This window comes from Aquarana catesbeiana, linkage group LG02 (assembly GCF_042186555.1).
Source record: "Aquarana catesbeiana isolate 2022-GZ linkage group LG02, ASM4218655v1, whole genome shotgun sequence".
Taxonomy (NCBI): Eukaryota; Metazoa; Chordata; class Amphibia; order Anura; family Ranidae; genus Aquarana; species Aquarana catesbeiana.
The window spans coordinates 7,814,730-7,833,590 of NC_133325.1; the positions used below are offsets into that span (position 1 = coordinate 7,814,730).

At 45.2% G+C, this 18,861-nt stretch overlaps 2 pseudogenes; one reads left to right on the forward strand and one right to left on the reverse strand.

Moving 5' to 3' along the window:
* The window catches only part of LOC141126578 (uncharacterized), a 1,610,887-nt pseudogene that overhangs the window by 1,036,180 nt on the left and 555,846 nt on the right, over window positions 1-18,861 (forward strand).
* The window catches only part of LOC141126584 (uncharacterized), a 41,670-nt pseudogene continuing 39,688 nt past the window's right edge, over window positions 16,880-18,861 (reverse strand).

Consider the following 18,861-nt stretch of genomic DNA (forward strand, 5'->3'; position numbering starts at 1 on the left):
CTAAGTTCTTATGGGGTAAACACAGACACAGAATTAGCCACCTCTTGCTCTCCCGCCCGAAAAACCTAGGAGGAATAGGCCTTCCCAACATTTCCAATTACCACATAGCTACCCATCTTACCAGGATAGTTGACTGGAATGTTCATACCCAACAGAAAGACTGGGTTTCCCTTGAAGCCTCTTTTACAAAATTAGAATGTAAATCACTCCCGTGGATCTCTCTTCACCAAATCCCACAAGAAATCCAAACTCACCCTACGATTGGTCCCACCCTGCGTTGCTTCCACTTAACCTGCAAAACGGTTTCGCTCTCTTCCACTCCCAGCCCATTGACACCAATAAAACTGAACCCGGACTTCCCTCCAGGTATGCATCACCAGTTCTTAGATGACAACTTACCACAAGGACAAACCAGAGCCCATCACTTCCTCCACCAGGGCAAAATTATCCCCACAACGCAATTGGCAACACGCTCTGAAAAAATGCCTATCCCGCAATGGACATATCTAATGATAGCACACTACCTTCAAACGCTCGACAGGATGGGTCAATGCTCCAGACAACTTACACCCTTTGAAACTTTATGCACCAAATTAACACCACAAACACACCTTATTTCTCAAATACACAACATGCTTTTTGCTGATCTCAAAGCAAACGACAGTCAGTTCTGAAAAAAATGGGAGAAGGATCTTTCTATACAAATTACGGAAGAGAGCTGGGAGCGAATATTCTCGCACATACATAAAGGCTCAATTAATGTCTCTACTCAAGAGAATGGATTCAAAATATTGTCGAGGTGGTACCATACCCCAGCATTATTACACAAATTCAAATCCAATATCCCCGAAACATGCTGGAGGTGCCACCAAGAAAAGGGCACTTTACTCCATATGTGGTGGTCCTGCGCCCCCCTCCAAACTTTTTGGTCGGAGGTCCACAAAATGATTGTGCAGATCACCACCTACAACCTAGATTTCGCCCCAGCTCAATTCCTCCTTCACCTATCTCCCCACCCACACAGCACATACCACAAGTCACTTATGATGTTCTTGATCAATGCAGCAAAACAATGCATCCCCATACACTGGAAATCAAACAAGACACCCACTCTGGCTGAATGGTTCGTCAGAATAAACATAATAGAAGAAATGGAAAAAATCATACATATCGCTCAAGATACACCAACGAAATGTAGCCAAAAGTGGGCTTGTTGGACCCACTTTAAGACTCTGCCGGACTACAAGTCCATCATGAACTCTCCTACATAAAGTGACATGGTTAATTAAGGTCACCACACACACATACAGACTGGATATATTTACCCTCTGCCCCCACCTCGCTGAGGTCTTATCCCCGATTTGTTCTATACACATTTTGGATACACTCAGCCATTCCCACCTTCATTTGGAGAAGTCAGAGATTTCCCAGTCCCCCCTGTCCCATCCCTCCTTTCCCCTCCCTCATGTCCTACCTACCCTTCACACCCGTCCATCCCTTCTCCCCCAGCCTCATTTTCTCCCACGCCTGGTTTCTCATACTTATTATGAGCCTTCAAATCACTCACGCCTCATTCTACTCAGATACCCAACTTGAATACTATGTATCAGAGATTTAGGAGAGGGTCTGTCATGAATAAAGTGTGACCCCTATCCCTCGGACATAGTTTCCCATGTATACATGTACCGATCACATACTTCACACCGAAAAAATGACAGTGCACAGCACATACTATCGAGGGAGTCTATGCTCCTAGGCTGTTAAGACCCTCTCCCAGATAGGTGCTGGGTTCTATATCCCATACTGACATTGACAATATGCTGGCTACCCTCTGGCCAGGCTGGGATTTCTCTGAAAAGGTTTTTTTTTTTGTTTGTTTTTCTTTTCTCTTTTCTAAACTCATTCTGTAAAAGTGTTCATGATCTATGTTTTCTGATGTTTGTTATACATTTGCTGTAAAATCTTTTCAATCTTCAATAAAATATTTGAAACAAAAGTGGTCCATGGAAGGAAAACTGGCGAACCGCTAACAGGGTCATGGGCAGCCAAAGCTCATTGATGGAGGTGGGCAGCCAAGGCTCATTGATGGAGGTGGGCAGCTAAAGCACATTGATGGAGGTGGATTGTGAGGTCTGGCCAGTTGCATCACTAAGGTTGGCGTCACCTGGTGCAGTAAAACATAGTGTCACCCCCCCCGCCCGGCTCTAAGCAGGCTAATACGTCTGTCCAGCTCTCCCCCCCCCTTAACCTGCTACAATATATAGAGTCAGGATGGTATTTGGGGGTGGAGCTGGAATGGGATCGGGGGGATGTATGGAGATAGGATGGGATTGGAAGAATGGATGGAGCCGGGATGGGATCGGTTGGATAGATGGAGCTAGGATGGGGACAGGGCGGTGGATGGAGCCCAGATGGGATCAGGGTGGTGGATGGAGCTGGGTTGGGATGGGGGGTGGGTGTTGCCGGAATAGGATCAGGGGGTTAATGAAGCTGGGATGGAATGGGGGAGTGGATGAAGCTGGGTTGGGATCGAGGTGGTGGATGGAGCCAGGATGCGATCAGGGTGGTGGATGGAGCCGGGTTGAGAAGGGGGGATGGGGGGAGCCGGGATGGGATGGGGGGGTGGATGGAGCTGGGTTGGGATCAAGGGGGTGGATGGAGCCGGGGTGAGATCTTTGGTTTGGGGGAAGGGTTAGAGGATATGTGCTAGGGGGTGCTTTGGGAGGGGAGAGGAATTGTGCTGGGGGGTTCAAACTTCAAATCTGCCCCCCTGCTTCTACTTCTAGTACAAATCACTCCTAGCAGCATAGATGTTACCTGGCAATGTCCCCCCATCACCATTACCCCCTCCTCTGCAATGCCCCTGTTTTGATATACCACGGCCCTGGGCAGGTGTTGTAGAGCGATATCCCTCTTCCTCGGCTCTTGCTCACAGCATGTGTACATGAAACATCAGAGCCGAGGAGGAGGTGGCTATAGTCCGGTGTGCAGTGAGTGCAACCAGCGTGGAGAGAAATATGATTGCGGTTAGGGATGAGCCGAACACCCCCCGGTTCAGTTCGCACCAGAACCTGCGAACGGACCGAAAATTTGCACGAACATTAGAACCCCATTGAAGTCTATGGGACTCGAACGTTCGAAATCAAAAGTGCTAATTTTAAAGGCTAATTTGCATGGGATTGTCCTAAAAAGTGTTTGTGGACCCGGGTCCTGCCCCAGGGGACATGTATCAATGCAAAAAAAGTTTTAAAAATGGCCGTTTTTTTCAGGAGCAGTGATTTTAATAATGCTTAACCGCTTCCCGACCGGCTCCTGTACATATACATCGGCAGAATGGCATTGCTGCGCAAAGTAACGTAACCCGTACGTTACTTTGAATTTGCCGCCGTGTGCGCACGAGAGCGCTGGTGGCGTGAGCGCCGTGAATCAGGTCGCGGGTCCCGCAGACTCGATCGCCACGGGGATACCCGCTATCACCAGACAGAGAGGACGAACGGGGAGATGCTGATGTAAACAGCATCTCCCCGTTCTGCCTAGTGACGGTGTCACTGATCTCTGCTCCCTGTCATCGGAGCAGAGATCAGTGACGTGCCACACACAGCCCATCCCCCCTATAGTTAGAAACACATCCCTAGTACTGATTTAACCCCTCCCCGCCCCCTAGTGGTTAACCCCTTCACTGCCAGTGTCATTTATACAGGAATCAATGCATTTTTATAGCACTGATTGCTGTATAAATGACAATACTCCCAAAAATGTGTCAAAAATGTCCAACATGTCCGCCATAATGTCGCAGTCACAATAAAAATCGCTGATCGCCGCCATTACTAGTAAAAAAAAAATATTAATAAAAATGCTGTAAAACTATCCCTTATTTTGTAAACGCTATAACTTTTGCGCAAACAAATCAATAAGCGCTTATTGCGATTTTTTTTTTACCAAAAATATGTAGAAGAATACGTATCGGCCTAAACTGAGGAAAAAAATGTTTTTTATATATTTTTTGGGGATATTTATTATAGCAAAATGTAAAAAATAATGCATTTTTTTTTGTTGCTCTTATTTTGTTTATAGCGCAAAAAATAAAAATCGCAGAGGTAATCAAATACCACCAAAAGAAAGCTCTATTTGTGGGAAAAAAAGGACGTCAATTTTGTTTCGGAGCCACGTCGCACGGCCGCGCAATTGGGTAACCCTCAGTCCATTACCAGGCCCTTTGGGTCTTGCATGGATATTAAGGGGAACCCCGCACCCAAATTAAAAAAAGGAAAGGTGTGGGGCCCCCAGGCCCTATATACTCTGAACAGCAGTATACAGGCAGTGCAAACAAGACAGGGACTGTAGGTTTGTTGTTAAGCAGAATCTTTTTGTAATTTTGAGCTGGTACATTTTTAACGTGTTTAGCCCCAGCCAAAAAATATTTTTTAAGCTTTTTGGAAAATATAGGGAAGGGTTATCACCCCTGTGACATTTCATTTGTTTTGCTGTCTGTGCTCCTCTTCAGAAGATTTCACCTCACTTTCTGTCCCAATGACAAATGTTTTTAGAAAAGTTGTTTTTTTTTAGTGAAACAAGGATTGGTGATAAAGCATCAGTGGAAAGGAGAAATGTTTTTCCCATATTAACTCTTACAGGAGAGAATTTCCCTTCCTAGGGGTAGATTTCATCTCACTTCCTGTTGTCTCCCTCCGTTTGCAAGTAGGAGTCGTTTGTAAGTTGGATGTTTGAAAGTAGGGGCCTGCCCTATATACTCAGCAGAAATTTGGGTCTTAGGTGTTGTTGTGGCCACAACACTGTAAGCCCTCACAGGGCCCTGCTGTGAAATATTAGATCAAGAATTGTAATTACATGCCCCTGTTAAACAGGGGCTGAAAAATTGGGCCTTAGCCACTGGTGCCACAACACTGCAACCCCTCACAGATACTCTAGCTGGAGCGCAGGAACAAGCCCTGCTGCAAAGTATTGAATCAAAATCTATAATTACACGCCCTTGTTAAACAGGGGCTGAAAAATTGGGCCTTAGCCACTGGTATCAGAGCCCAGAAACAAATATATTCCTACAAGCTATCAGCATGATCATTGTGGAGGAAGAGGATAGTCACTCAGCATAACAGGTAGGGGTGTAACGGATCAAAAAACTCACGGTTCGGATCATTTTCGGATCAACAAAAAAAAAATCTCCCCCACTGTAATATCCACAATCTCGCTATTGGCAGGGTGTGGCAGAGTATTGCAGGGTATTGGCAGGGTATTGGCAGACTATTGGCAGGGTATTGGCAGGGTATTGGCAGACTATTGGCAGGGTATTGGCAGACTATTGGCAGAGTATTGTCAGGGCATTGCAGAGTATTGTCAGGGCATTGCAGCAGGGTATTGCAGAGTATTGGCAGGGTATTGCAGCAGGGCATTGCAGAGTATTGGCAGGGTATTGCGGCCGGGCATTGCAGAGTATTGGCTGGGCATTGCAGAGTATTGGCTGGGCATTGCAGAGTATTGGCTGGGCATTGCAGAGTATTGGCACTGCTGCCATCCGATCTCTCCCCTTCACTGTACAGATCAGTACACAGAGGGGAGAGAGGCCGGTTTGTTACAAGTGATCTCTCCGTCATTTGACGGAGCGATCACGTGCTAAACGGCTGCCGGGTGTACCAAGGTGGCCGCCGCTCCGGAGCTAGGCCGAAACCGCAGCCTTTCCTATGGCCAAGGCCACAGAGCGCTCCGCGGATTGCGGGTGTCCCGTACGGATCAACCTCCACGGATTGGATCACGGATCAATGATGATCCGTTGCACCCCTAATAACAGGATAGTCACTCAGCATCAGCATTGGCAGTCTTGAAGGGATCTGACGTTTCAAAAAAATGTATTTGGTTACATCAGCATCAGGTGCTTGGTATCAGGTGGTGATCTAAGACTGATTCATTTTTATAAAGGTCAGTCGATCGACCGAGTCGGTGGACAGGCACACCCTGTGATCAGTTACAAAGCCTCCAGCAGCACTGAATGTGCGTTCCGAAAGAACGCTGGATGCAGGACAGGCCAGTAGCTCAATTGCATACTGTTCAAGCTCTGGCCAGTGATCCATCCTCAAGACCCAGTAACCCAGAGGATTTTCGGTGGGAAAGGTGTCCAAGTCTGATCTTGCCCCTAGGTATTCCTGCACCATGTGAAACAGATGCTGGCGATGGTTGCTGGAACCGATCATACCTTGGGGCTGCGGACTAAAAAATTGTCTGAACGCATCGGTCAGATGGCCACGTTCTCCACCGCTCCTTCTTTGACTGACCAAAGCCTCAGCAACATGTTGTCCAGGAACAGGAGTTTGTAACCTCCCAGTCTCTGGGAACGTGTTGCACAGACCTTTCTGCAAGGCCTCTCGAAGATGTTTCATCCTCTACTCCCTCTGCGACGGCAAGATAAGGTCCACAACCTTACCCTTGTAACGTGGATCAAGGAGGGTTGCCAGCCAGTAACGATCCCTCTCCTTGATACCACAAATACAAGGATCCTTCCGCAGGCTTTGCAGGATCAGGGAGGTCATGCAGCGTAGGTTTGCTGAGGCATTCAGTCTGAAGTCCTCTGGGTCACTAAGGACGACATGATCCGCAGCCACCTCCTCCCAGCCACGTACAAGTCCATGGGTTTCTTGGGACTGTAAATGATCCCTTAAAGACTGCTGCTGATGCTGAGTGACAGGCTCCACCTCCATGCTGACACAATCCTTCTCCTCCTCCTCTTCCTGTGTGATCGGCAGGCACGCAGGAACACTGTCTGGATAAAGGGGGCCTTGAGAGCTAAGGAAGTCCTCCTCTTCCTGCCTCTGTTCTGCCTCAAGTGCCCTGTCCACTATTCCACGCAGCGTGTGCTCCAACAGGTAGACAAGGGGGACAGTGTCACTGATGCATGCACTGTCACTGCTCACCATCCTTGTGGCCTCCTCAAATGGTGACAGGACAGTGCATGCATCCCTGATCATGGCCCACTGGCGTGGGAAAAAAAAAACAAGCTCCCCTGACCCTGTCCTGGTGCCATAGTCGCACAGGTACTCATTGATGGCCCTCCGCTGCGTGTGCAGCCGCTGTAGCATGGCCAACGTTGAGTTCCACCTGGTGGGCATGTCACAGATTAGGCAGTTCTTGGGCAGGTTAAATTCCTTTTGGAGGTCTTCCAGCCAAGCACTGGCATTATATGACCGGCGTAAATGCACACAGACTTTCCTGGCCTGCCTCAGGACATCCTGTAAGCCCGGGTACCTGCTTAAGAACCGCTGCACCACCAAGTAAAGGACGTGAGCCAAACAGGGCACATGGGTCAGTTGTCCCTGTCGTAGGGCGGAGAGGAGGTTGGTGCCATTGTCGCAAACCATCATTCCTGGCTTAAGTTGGCGTGGCGTCAATCACCTCTGAACCTGCCCCTGCAGAGCTGACAGAATCTCTGCCCCAGTGTGGCTCCTGTCCCCCAAGCACACCAGCTCAAGCACCGCATGGCATCTTTTGGCCTGCGTAGTTGCGTAGCCCCTTGAACACCTATGGAGCACCGCTGGTTCCAAGGAAAATGCACAGGAAGAGGCCATGGAGGAAGAAGAGGAGGAGGGGGTGGAGGAGAGAGGTGTGTCAGAATCACCAGTAGTGCCATTTTGGAGGCGTGGTGACGGAACAACCTCCAACACTACTGCACCTTGTCCTGCATCCTTCCCAACTGCCAGCAGAGTCACCCAATGCACCATGAAACTTAGGTAACATCCCTGTCCATGTCTGCTGGGCCATGAGTCAGCGGTAATATGCACCTTAACGCTGACCGCCCTGTCCAGCGAGGCCAAGACATTGCCTTCCACATGCTGGTATAGAGCCAGAATCACCTTCCGTGAGAAAAAGTGGCATTTGGGAACCTGCCACTGAGGAACTGCACATTCCACGAACTCATGGAAGGGGGCAGAGTCTACCAACTGAAAAGGTAGCAGTTGAAAGTGCTAGCAATTTTTCCAAGCTAGCATTCAACCGCAGGGCATGTGGATGGCTGGGAGCAAACTTCTTTCTGCGGTGCAGCAGCTGGGGCAGGGAAATTTACCTGGTACAATCTGACCTCGGTGTACCGATAGCAGATTGCCCGCAAGTACTTGGCTGTGACACACCTAATTCTATACCTTCATTCCTCTCAGTGCAGGTCTCAGAGAGGACTGAAGCTATAGTGGGGTTGAAGATCCCAGCTGATGAGGAGCAAGGAGAGGTCCTCTTTGTTCTTTGGTGTGGGTCTTTTAGGTACGCTTGCAATGAACTGCATGGCAGGTCAACATATGTCTGGTCAAGCATGTGGTGCCCAAGCAGGAGATGTTTTGGCCACGTGAGATGCGCTTGAGACATATGTTGCAAATAGCAGAGGTGCCATCTGATGCACTCGTCTCAAAAAAGGCCCACACCAAAGAACTTTTGGAATAACGCGCAGAGACAACAGTGCCCTGCACATGCGGAGCTCTGCGGTGTGATGCAGTCAGTGTGCTGCCCTTAAGCTGGCCCCTGGAGGGCATCCTGCCTCGTTGGTGATGTGCCTCCTCCTCCTCCTCTCTCCTCTCTCCTATCAGGCACCCACGTGGAGGCAGTGACCTCATCATCCCCTCCCTCCTCATCACTGGAGCAAAGTTCATTCAGGCCCAGGAGCTTGTGTTTCCCTTTGATTCAGACTGGGCCATGAGCTGGTGTTTCCCTTGATTTCAGACTGGACAAGGAACTTCTGTTTTTCTTGGTTCAGAATGAGCAAGGAGCTGGTGTTTCCCTTGGTTGAGGCTGGATCAGGAGCTTGTGTTTCCCTTTTCTCATACTGAGACAGAGGCTGACTTTACCCTTGGCTCAGGCTGAGCCAGAAGCTAATATTACCCTTGGTTCAGACAGGACTGGGAGCTGGTGTTTCCCATGGTCCATACTGGGATGGAGACTGATATTTCCCTTGGTTCAGACTAGGCCAGAAGCTGGTGTTTCCCTTGGTTCAGACTGGACCAGGAGCTGCTATTTATCTTGGTTCAGACTGGGACAGATACTGATGTTACCCTTGGCTCAGGCTGAGCCAGGAGTTGCTGTTTCCTTTGAATCAGACTGGTCCAGAAGCTGGTGTTTCCCTTGGATCAGACTGGGTCAGGAGCTGGGGTTTCCCTTGATTCAGACTGTGCCAGGAGCTGGGTTTTCCCTTGGATCAGACTGGGTCAGGAGCTGGGGTTTTCTCTTGATTCAGACTGTGCAAGGAGCTGTTGTTGTTCTTGGTTCTGACTGGGTCCAGAGCTGGTGTTTACATTGGTTCAGACTGGGCTAAAAAATTATGTTTCCCTTGGTTTAGACTGGGCCAGGATTTGGTATTTTTCTTGGTTCATACTGGGATGGGAGATGCTGTTTCCCTTGGTTCAGACTGGGCCAGGAGCTTATGTCTGCCATGGTTTTCCCCTCCAGGGAAAAGTGAATAGTGAAGCTTCTGCCATCTCTCCTGGTGCTTCTCCCCCACCGCTATCTTTCCTGATGCCATCTCTCCCGCCGCCGTCTTCTTCCACGCTGCTGGTTATGCGCTAAAAAAATTAAAAAGCATATGACAACACAATGAAGGAAGATGGCAACAGAAGAACAGTGGCTTTTTAATTTTTTTCCACGTGTAACCTGCCACAAGGAGGGAGGCATCCGGGAAGACGGTGGCACCCACCCCCTCATGTTGAGGGTATGCAGCCTGGTATGGTTCAGGAGGGGGGGTGGGGCGCTCACTCGTCCCCTCCCTTTCCTGACCTGCTGGGCTGTATGCTCGGATAAAGGTCTGGTATGGATTTTGGGGGGACCCCACGCCATTTTTAAAAAAATGATTTGCTCCAAAATTGAGTTCTTTGGCATTAACTCGACTCGCCATGTTTGAAGGAAGAAAAATGTTGACTATGACCCTATAGAAAATTTCTAGAGGGAGCTAAAACTTCGAGTTGCCAAGAGACAGCCAAGAAACCTTAAGGATTAAGGAGAAGATCTGTAAAGAAGAGTGGACCAAAATCCCTCCTGAGATGTGACCATGTAACCAACTACAAGAAATGTCTGACCTCTCTGCTTGCAAACAAGGGTTTCTCCACCAAGTACTAAGTCATGTTTTGCTTGGGGATCAAATACTTATTTTACTCACTGAACTGCAACTTCATTTATAACATTTGTATTGTGTGTTTTTTCTGGATTTTTGGTTGATATTCTGTCTCTATCATTTGAACTACACCTATGATAAAAATTATAGAGCCTTCATTTCTTTGTAGGTGGACAAACTTGCACAATCTGCAGGGGATCAAATAATTATTTACCAATGCATCAGTAATAACTGTACTTATGCGTCAGTAATAGGTAATAAGGAGTTTCTTGTGCTGATAGAGCTCTTATATGATGGTAGACAAACCTTCTCCCATTGGATAACAGAAATATCCTTTCCCAAGGCATTTTTTCTGCATGCTCTTAACCTCTTGTCACCCGTCAAATGACAGCTGGGCAGTGCGGCTTACGTTCTGGGTGGACGTCATATTATGGCTTCCCAGAATGGCTGCCCTTGCGCACCCATGGGGGCACACTCATAAGTGCTCATAAGTGTGGCATATTCATGCCTCCTCATCAGTGCCACCTAATCAGTGCCCATAAGTGTCACCTCATCAGTGCCCATCAGTGCCACCTGCTTGTTTACAAAATTTACTGACAGAAACTAAGAAAAACTTCTTTTTTTTTTCAAAATTTGCAGTCTTTAGGAAAAGATAAAAAACCCAGCAGTGATTAAATATCACTAAAAGAAAGCTCTAATTGTGAAAAATGATAAAAATGTCATGTGTGTACAATGTAGCATGACCGCACAATTGTCATTCAAAGTGTGACAGCGCTGAAAGCTGAAAAATGGCCTGGGCAGGAAGGGGGTGTAAGTGTCCGGTATTGAGGTGGTTAAAGTGGTTGTAAACCCACAAAAAAATCCTGCAAGGCAAAGCCATGTGCATAGCATACTAGCTCATTATGAAATACTCACCTTAGATCGAAGCCCCCACAGAGTTCCCGGCACACTGATCTGCCCAGCGACATGTCTCCTGGTGTTATTTCCGGTTATCTCGGGCACCGGCGTTGTGATTGGTCGGAGCCACGATGACGTCACTCCCATGCATGGTAATGTCACGTCAGCTGAAGCAACGGTGCAAACAAGCCATTTCTTCAGTGCGCGTATGCCGATGACGTTGGCACATGCTGATACTGGGGATATCTCCTGAATTGTGCAGGTTTAGGAGATATCCAGGGTAGCTACAGGTAAACCTTATTATAGGCATACCTGTAGTAAAAAGTGGTTTGTAAAGGGTTTACAAGCACTTTAAAGTGAATAGTTTGCGTACTTAAAGAAACTTGAAGCCACATGTATGTTAAAGTCGTTTTTTTCTTTCATTTTAGTGGCGTTAATACATAAAGTTTCAACTTGTGTCGGAGCCTAAGAGAAAAGAGGTTTACCGTATATACTTAAGTATAAGCTGAGTTTTTCAGCCCATTTTTTAGGCTGAAAACCACGCCCTTGGCTTATACTCGAGTGAGCCGTACAGCAGCTGTACCTTTGATTACTAAAACAGAGGGTGTCTCCCGCTGTGTTATGCAGTCTGTGCGGCCGTCCATTGTAACAAAGCCCCACCTCCTCCTCGTCCGTGATAGAGGAACACTGATACAATGCTGGGAAACTGTATCAGTGTTTCGTCTATCACAGACGAGGAGGAGGTGGGGCTTTGTTACAATGGACGGCCGCCAAAATCAACTGCATAACACAGGGGGAGACACCCGCTGTTTTAGTAATCAAAGGTACGGCTGCAGATGGGCACAATGAGGCTGCAAATGGGCACAGTGAGGCTGCAGATTGGAACAATGAGCCTGCAAATGGGCACAGTGAGGCTGCAGATGGGCACAATGAGGCTGCAGATGTTTACCCAGTAGCTGCTGCATTTTCCCACCCTAGGCTTATACTCGAGTAATACGTTTTCCCATTTTTTTGTGGTAAAATTAGGTGCCTCGGCTTATATTTCGGTCGGCCTATACTCGAGTATATACAGTACTTTATCATTATTAAGATAATTGTGTAATTGTAGGTATGTCCATTGGGGGAGAAACTGACCATTACCCCCGGTTCACACTGAGCTGCGGGAATGAAGCTAAACGATTTCACTCCCGCATGTCCCAATTTCGGCCGCGATTTCAGAGACATATGTGCAGGTTTCTGCACAGATGTCAATGTAAATCGCAGCCCAAAATCTCAAAAAGTAGTACAGAAACTACATTTTGAAAATTGGTGCTGCGCCGCACTGATTAGGACGGTGTCATTGACAGAAATTGCCGTTGATTTGACATGCGATTTTACATGTCAAATCGTATGTCAAAATGCTCCGGTGTGAACCAGGGCTAACACATATTTTGCGATTCTTCTCTGGATTTATCAGCCCTGATTGTAGACAATGAGACACCAAATGTGGAGAACTGTTTTCAGTGGGAGGAATCACGTTTTTTTTTTTGCATACCCGGAATAAATTCCAGATTGTTTGCTGTCAGAGTGAGGGGGGCCAGGAATTCAGGCCAACTTGTAGTTGAGTGAAATTGTGTGAAATACTTGTAAGGTGGTACCAGTAAAGGGGTGGGGCTTTAGTGAAGATGGATACAAAGATTTCTGTATGCACAGTAGAAATGTAAGTGGGAGGGGAAGCATTTTCAATCGTCCAGTCTTTATTCTGAGAGTGACAATGCCAATCAATAACTCTTGTGAGATTTTAGGAGATAGAACTGATATGATGGACTTTAACGATACCAGTAAGGAACATATGGACAAAAATAATACTTAATTTCTTTATTATAAAAATAGATAGATAAATAAAGATTATTTTTTTACAAACATAAAATCATTAGAAAATATGACCTGGATATCATAGTTACATAGTTAGTCAGGTTGAAAAAAAGACACAAGTCCATCCAGTTCAACCTGAAGGGCCTGGTATGGATTTTGGGGGGACCCCCACGCATTTTTTTTTGGTTCGGGGATCCCCTTAATATTCATTCTAGACCCAAAAGGGCCTGGTAACGGACTGGGGGGGACCCATGCCATTTTTTTCAATGATTTTTATCTATATTGCCAGGATCAGACAAGTCATTACAACCGCGATCAGTTTTAAATGACTTTTTATCGTTTAGCAATTTCATTTTGCTGTGGTATTGTTCTAAACATGGGAAAAAAGCGCTACTTTACAGGCAGACTAATGGGACCCCCAGGCACAATATTTAAAGGAATATCTCATTTTTATTGTTTCACTTTAAGGATTATTAAATGCTCCTGAAAAAACGGTCATTTAAAAACTTTTTTTTTGCATTGATACATGTCCCCTGGGGCAGGACCCGGGTCCCCAAACACTTTTTACGACAATAACTTGTATATAAACCTTTAACATGAAAAATCAAAAGTGCTCATTTTAGTGTCCCATAGACTTGAACAGGCGAATGCCCGATGCTCGAGTTTAACTTACGTTTCACTCTAACATCGGGCTCATCCCTACTCATGATATAAAATAAATGTACAACACTCTCTATGGGACACCAGTTTGTAGACTCCACCTTGAGCTTCCAAGAGATAGTCAGCAGCCATGCAGTTCTGTGACACCACCTTAGGTGATGGAGACACTTCTGCTGTCAGCTCTGCTATAACATCAATGGTCTCATTGGTTATCTGATCCATGACTCCAGTACACGGGTTCATCTTACTTATCTTAGATGACTTAGATTCCCCATCCCGTCTATGAAGGGCTCACTGCATAAAACATATCCACTCCAGAGAAAATGTTTCTTCTCACTGGAAGGCCAGGGGAGTATTGGGGGAAATTGAGGCTTTCCCTTACAGATATGGGAGGAGCAACATAACCTAAAGTACAGCTATGGGTGGGATTGAAGGGAAGACATTTTAGGGTGCTCCTTCCACACAGGAAGCAAATGTTATTTGGAAGGACTAGGAATCTATTGGACCAATGGGGATTAAACGTTCTGCAATTACATTGAGAAACCATGAAATGTTATTGGCCTGTGATTGGCTCTCCTATTGTTAGTGAAGTAAGTGAGATCCCCTTGTCGGTGTCATTAATGGAATTTAAGAAACCATGTGAAATGTTTCCCCCAAATCCAAAAAGGTGACCCCCTTGGGTAGGTACCCATCCTAATATTCCTAATATGAGTTTGTAGTCCCCGCTACTACAGGAAACATGTGGGCAATCATTTACACCTTTTACAGCAGGACAGTAAATATCAGAAGACAATTCAAACATAAGACCAACAGCAGGAAGTCTTCTAACTTAATATGTAATGTAATCTGTCATTAGAATTCCCAGAGTTCCCTCCACAACATCGTTTTATCACCTGTTATCCTGTCTGTAGATCTGTTATTTTCCCACCTTCTGTAACAGGATGACAACCCTCATCATTCTGCAGTAACATTACACAGCAGTGTTATCACCCTGTACAGGGAAGTCTTAGATAGATTATAAGTAAGACACACAACAAGTAAAGTCCAACTTCAGATAAAGCTTCTAAAGCAGTTACAGCAACAGGTTTTTTTAAGATTTAAACCACCAAATGAATGAAAACTGACAGTTGTAAGCACCACCAGCAGTGTTATATGGTGTTTCCAAACCCTTCCAACTGCCATTTTGCCAAATAGCTACAGGAAGTAGAAGAAAACAGATCTACTGGGAGGATCAACAGAAAATAAAAATGTTACAAGAGGAGACTCAGAAAAACAAAATCTTCCATGCTAATGACAGATTGCACCATTTATGTAATTATTGATCAGACCATAGTTACACTTTTTTTTTTTCAATCGAAAATGTTTTATTTCATTTTCCAATTTACAACAAAAGAAGAACTCACAACACACAAAGCATTCCCACAAAACAACCCAACCAAACAAGACAAAAAACTTGTTACACTTTAGTGCCAACATCATAACATTTCCAGGGATAAGAAATGTTCTTTGAAAACTTTACACCAAAAAGAGATCTGTCCATTCAGAGTCATGACCCATTTCACTGCCAGGTCCGCACATCGTACAGACCTGACAGCAGGGGGGCTAACACACAATCCTGTTGCTGCAGCCACTGGGAAGGTGTGCGAAACTGACAGGTCAGGTGAAAACTGCCACCCGATTGGTCACACACCCCCCAGAACTTCCCCGCCATATTTTCTGGCTGCAGACCCAGGACCAACGTTATTATCTATATCCGATTCCTCTACCTATAATTGCTGTATGGATGGTCTTTTTATTAAATAAAGGTGATTATATTGGAGTGCGGCTGTCCAGATCCCTTCCTTTGCATTCCCAGGACCAACATGGCGAGTGCGGGGGCTGGGGGGGAGAACAACGGACACATGTCCACTCTCCTCCCCTTCTTGCTGTGACCCAGAAAGCAAAGTCTATGACGTCACTTCCAGGTCAGCCTCTCGGTGTGTGTTTTGCAGTGTGATCTGCATCACAAAACATTCAGTGGAGCCCAGAGGAGACATTGGGGGTCTTTTAGACCCTGCAAGTCTCATTAAAGAGAACCTGTAACCTAAAAAATATCACGTACAGGGCTTTTTGTCCCCTATGTGATGAAAGAAAAAGTTAAAGAAAACAATTTTTTTTTTGCAAAAAATTAAGTTACACCCAAGCACATAACCCCCCCCCCAAAAAAAGTTGAGGCCCCCTCCTCCACATATATCCACATACAAATGTAAACAAATGCCTCAGGGGTGCCTACGATTGAAAACGTTGATTGCGATACACGTTACATATAACCGCGCACGCCGGAGTGAGAGCAATAATTCTAGAACCAGACCTCCTCTGTAACACTAAACTAATACCTATAGGGTTTTTTTTTTTTTTTTAAGTGTTGCCTATAGAAAATATAGATTACTGAAGTTTGTCACCATTTCACGGCGCACATAATTTAAGGTTTGGCAAGTTGGGTATCTAATTACTCGGCGTAACCTCGTCTTTTATATTTTACTAAAAATGTGGGTAATTTATTGCGTTTTGTTGCCCTAAAATTCACTTTAGTGTATTTTTTACTGAAATGCTATGTTTCGTAGACCATTGAGGTAATATTGTGTGACATAAAAAATTAAAACTACCACTATGTTATTCTTTAGGGTATCTGCTTTCAGAAAATATATAATGTTTGGGGTATTTACATCTTCTTCAAGGCTAAAATTTTTATTAAACATGTGTGCAAAAAACACAAAAAGGGCTCTGGCAGCGAAAAGGTTAAAGTGAACCCCAGCTGGAGGAATTTCAGTCCCCAGAAGTGGTAGGAATATGACCACACACTCAGCCCCGATCTCTTGTAGGTGTGCTGTGTGAATAGTCTATGGAGAGGTCTAATAGCTAAACAGAGGAAGAAGATAACAAGGACATACATTCTACATCTGATGAGATCCCTGAGACTTTCAGCAGAACCAGATGGAATACAAGTAGCCAGCTGAACTTAAGTGGAACTGTTAAATGCATCCCATAAACAGCAGCAACCCAGTGTGGGAAGGCCTGCGGCAGCTTAGGAAATTGCTTTTTCACCAAACCGAGCCCTCTCCCTGGCTGGTGTCCCAGTCACAGACCTGCCTGCAAAGATGTCATCCGTGAGAAGAGATAAAATATGGAAAGGAGGCATTTATCATGGGAGGGGAGGTTTGGAGAAGGTGTGCTTAGCTGGAGCCCTGACACCTGACTTAGGGTGTATTAACAGTCAGAATAACCTGGAATGGACTCTCTTAATGAGGCTTCAGAGGCTTTGCAAGATGCCACTTGACCCCATCCTAGTCTCTGGTACTGCGGCAGTGTTGATCATGTATTAGCTCAGGATCTGGCAATGAAGAAAACACTTGGTAACACTGCCCAGTTAGTGAATGATGAAAATGCATTACATGTCCCATCAAAGCTCCATAAAAAAGAAAAATATATGAATCATGAGGAGAAAAAGTCAGTGCATCCGATCATTACATTCCAGTTTGTTCCCAGATTTTGTTTTTCTAAAGTAGCATTTTATCTTTTCACTTCTTCCCTAGCTTATGGGATAACATTGGGGCTATGAAACTAATGGGACACCCGCAACTTCTTTTAATATTCCCCTTCTTCCAGAGTTTCCACTCTACAAGCTTCTCTGCTGAAGCTTGGGAATCCTCTGGTGACAGATTAGCCCAGAATTAACTGTAAAATCTTTGTCACATTCAGATCATTAAAATGGCTTCTTTCCAGTGTGAACTCTCTGGTGTGTGATAAGATTTGATTTCTGTGTAAAAGCTTTGCCACATTCAGAACACTGATACGGCTTTTCTCCAGTGTGAACTCTTTGGTGTATGATAAGCTCTGCTTTGGTTTTAAAAGCTTTGCCACATTCAGAACACTGATATGGTTTCTCTCCAGTGTGAATCCTCTGGTGTGTGAGAAGATCTGTCTTCTGTGTAAAAGCTTTGCCACATTCAGAACACTGATATGGTTTCTCTCCAGTGTGAACCTTCTGGTGTCTGATAAGATTTGATTTCTGTTTAAAAGCTTTGTCACATTCATAACACTGATACGGCTTTTGTCCAGTGTGAACTACATGGTGTATGGTAAGCTCTGCCTTGGTTGTAAAAGCTTTGCCACATTCAGAACACTGATATGGTTTCTCTCCAGTGTGAACCCTCTGGTGTATGATAAGATGTGATTTCTGTGTAAAAGCTTTGCCACATTCAGAACACTGATATGACTTCTCTCCAGTGTGAACACTCTGGTGTATGATAAGATGTGATTTCTGTGTAAAAGCTTTGCCACATTCAGAACACTGATATGGTTTCTCTCCAGTGTGAACCCTCTGGTGTATGATAAGTTTTGTCTTTGTTGTAAAAGTTTTATCACATTCAGAACACTGAAATGGTTTCTTATCATTGTGAACCTTCTGGTGTGTGATACATTTTGCCTCCATTGTAAAACCTTTGTCACTTTCCAAACAAGAAATATCTTCTGAAATGACTCCTCTTATGTATATGTGACTTGTACTTTACTATAAAGCCATTGTCACTTGCAGAACACTGAAATGACTTTTCTCCTGTTGTCCTCTGAGGCTGGATCAATGCTGAAGAGGATCCAATACATTTATGATATTTAGAACATGGATATGTCTTGAGTCCTTTGTGAATCCTCCAGTGAACTGCAATAAAAAGTTTCAGTCACTTATAACACCCATATGGATCGTTTCCCATGTGACTTTGTTTTATTGATGAAGACCAGCATGACCAAAAACTTGGTTCCTCAGTCCACCTGTACAGAAAAAAATAAAAATCAGAATTCTTTAAAAAAGGTTTCATTAAAGTTACTTCATTTTTTAACATTTATTATTAACTGCTTCCCGCTCAGCCTATTGTAATATGACAGCCAGAAAGGAGCCATATTGTTCTGGGAGAACAGATCTTGTGCGGCCCTGCAGGACCAATCTCTGGCTCAGTCTGTCACCCGCTATGTCCAGTGGATGACCGATCAGTGTAGCGGCCCACTGCCGGTACCATGTGATCGCTGTGACCAATCACAGTAGATAACATGACAATTGTGAACAATGAATGGCTTTTATTCATGGCAGTTATTGTGTGGTTGGTCACAGTGATCACATGGTACAGACAGGGCCAATCACAACAATATATACTGAATGAATTTCATTCAGTAAAAGGCTTGCTTATAGCAATGAAATTCACTGCTATAAACAATCATAATGTGTAAAAAAAAAAAAAGAAATGATTACCTCCCCAGAGTAGTACAGTGTTAGTATGGTACACAGTTACACAGTTAGTAGGTTGAATAAAGACACCAGTCCATTCAGT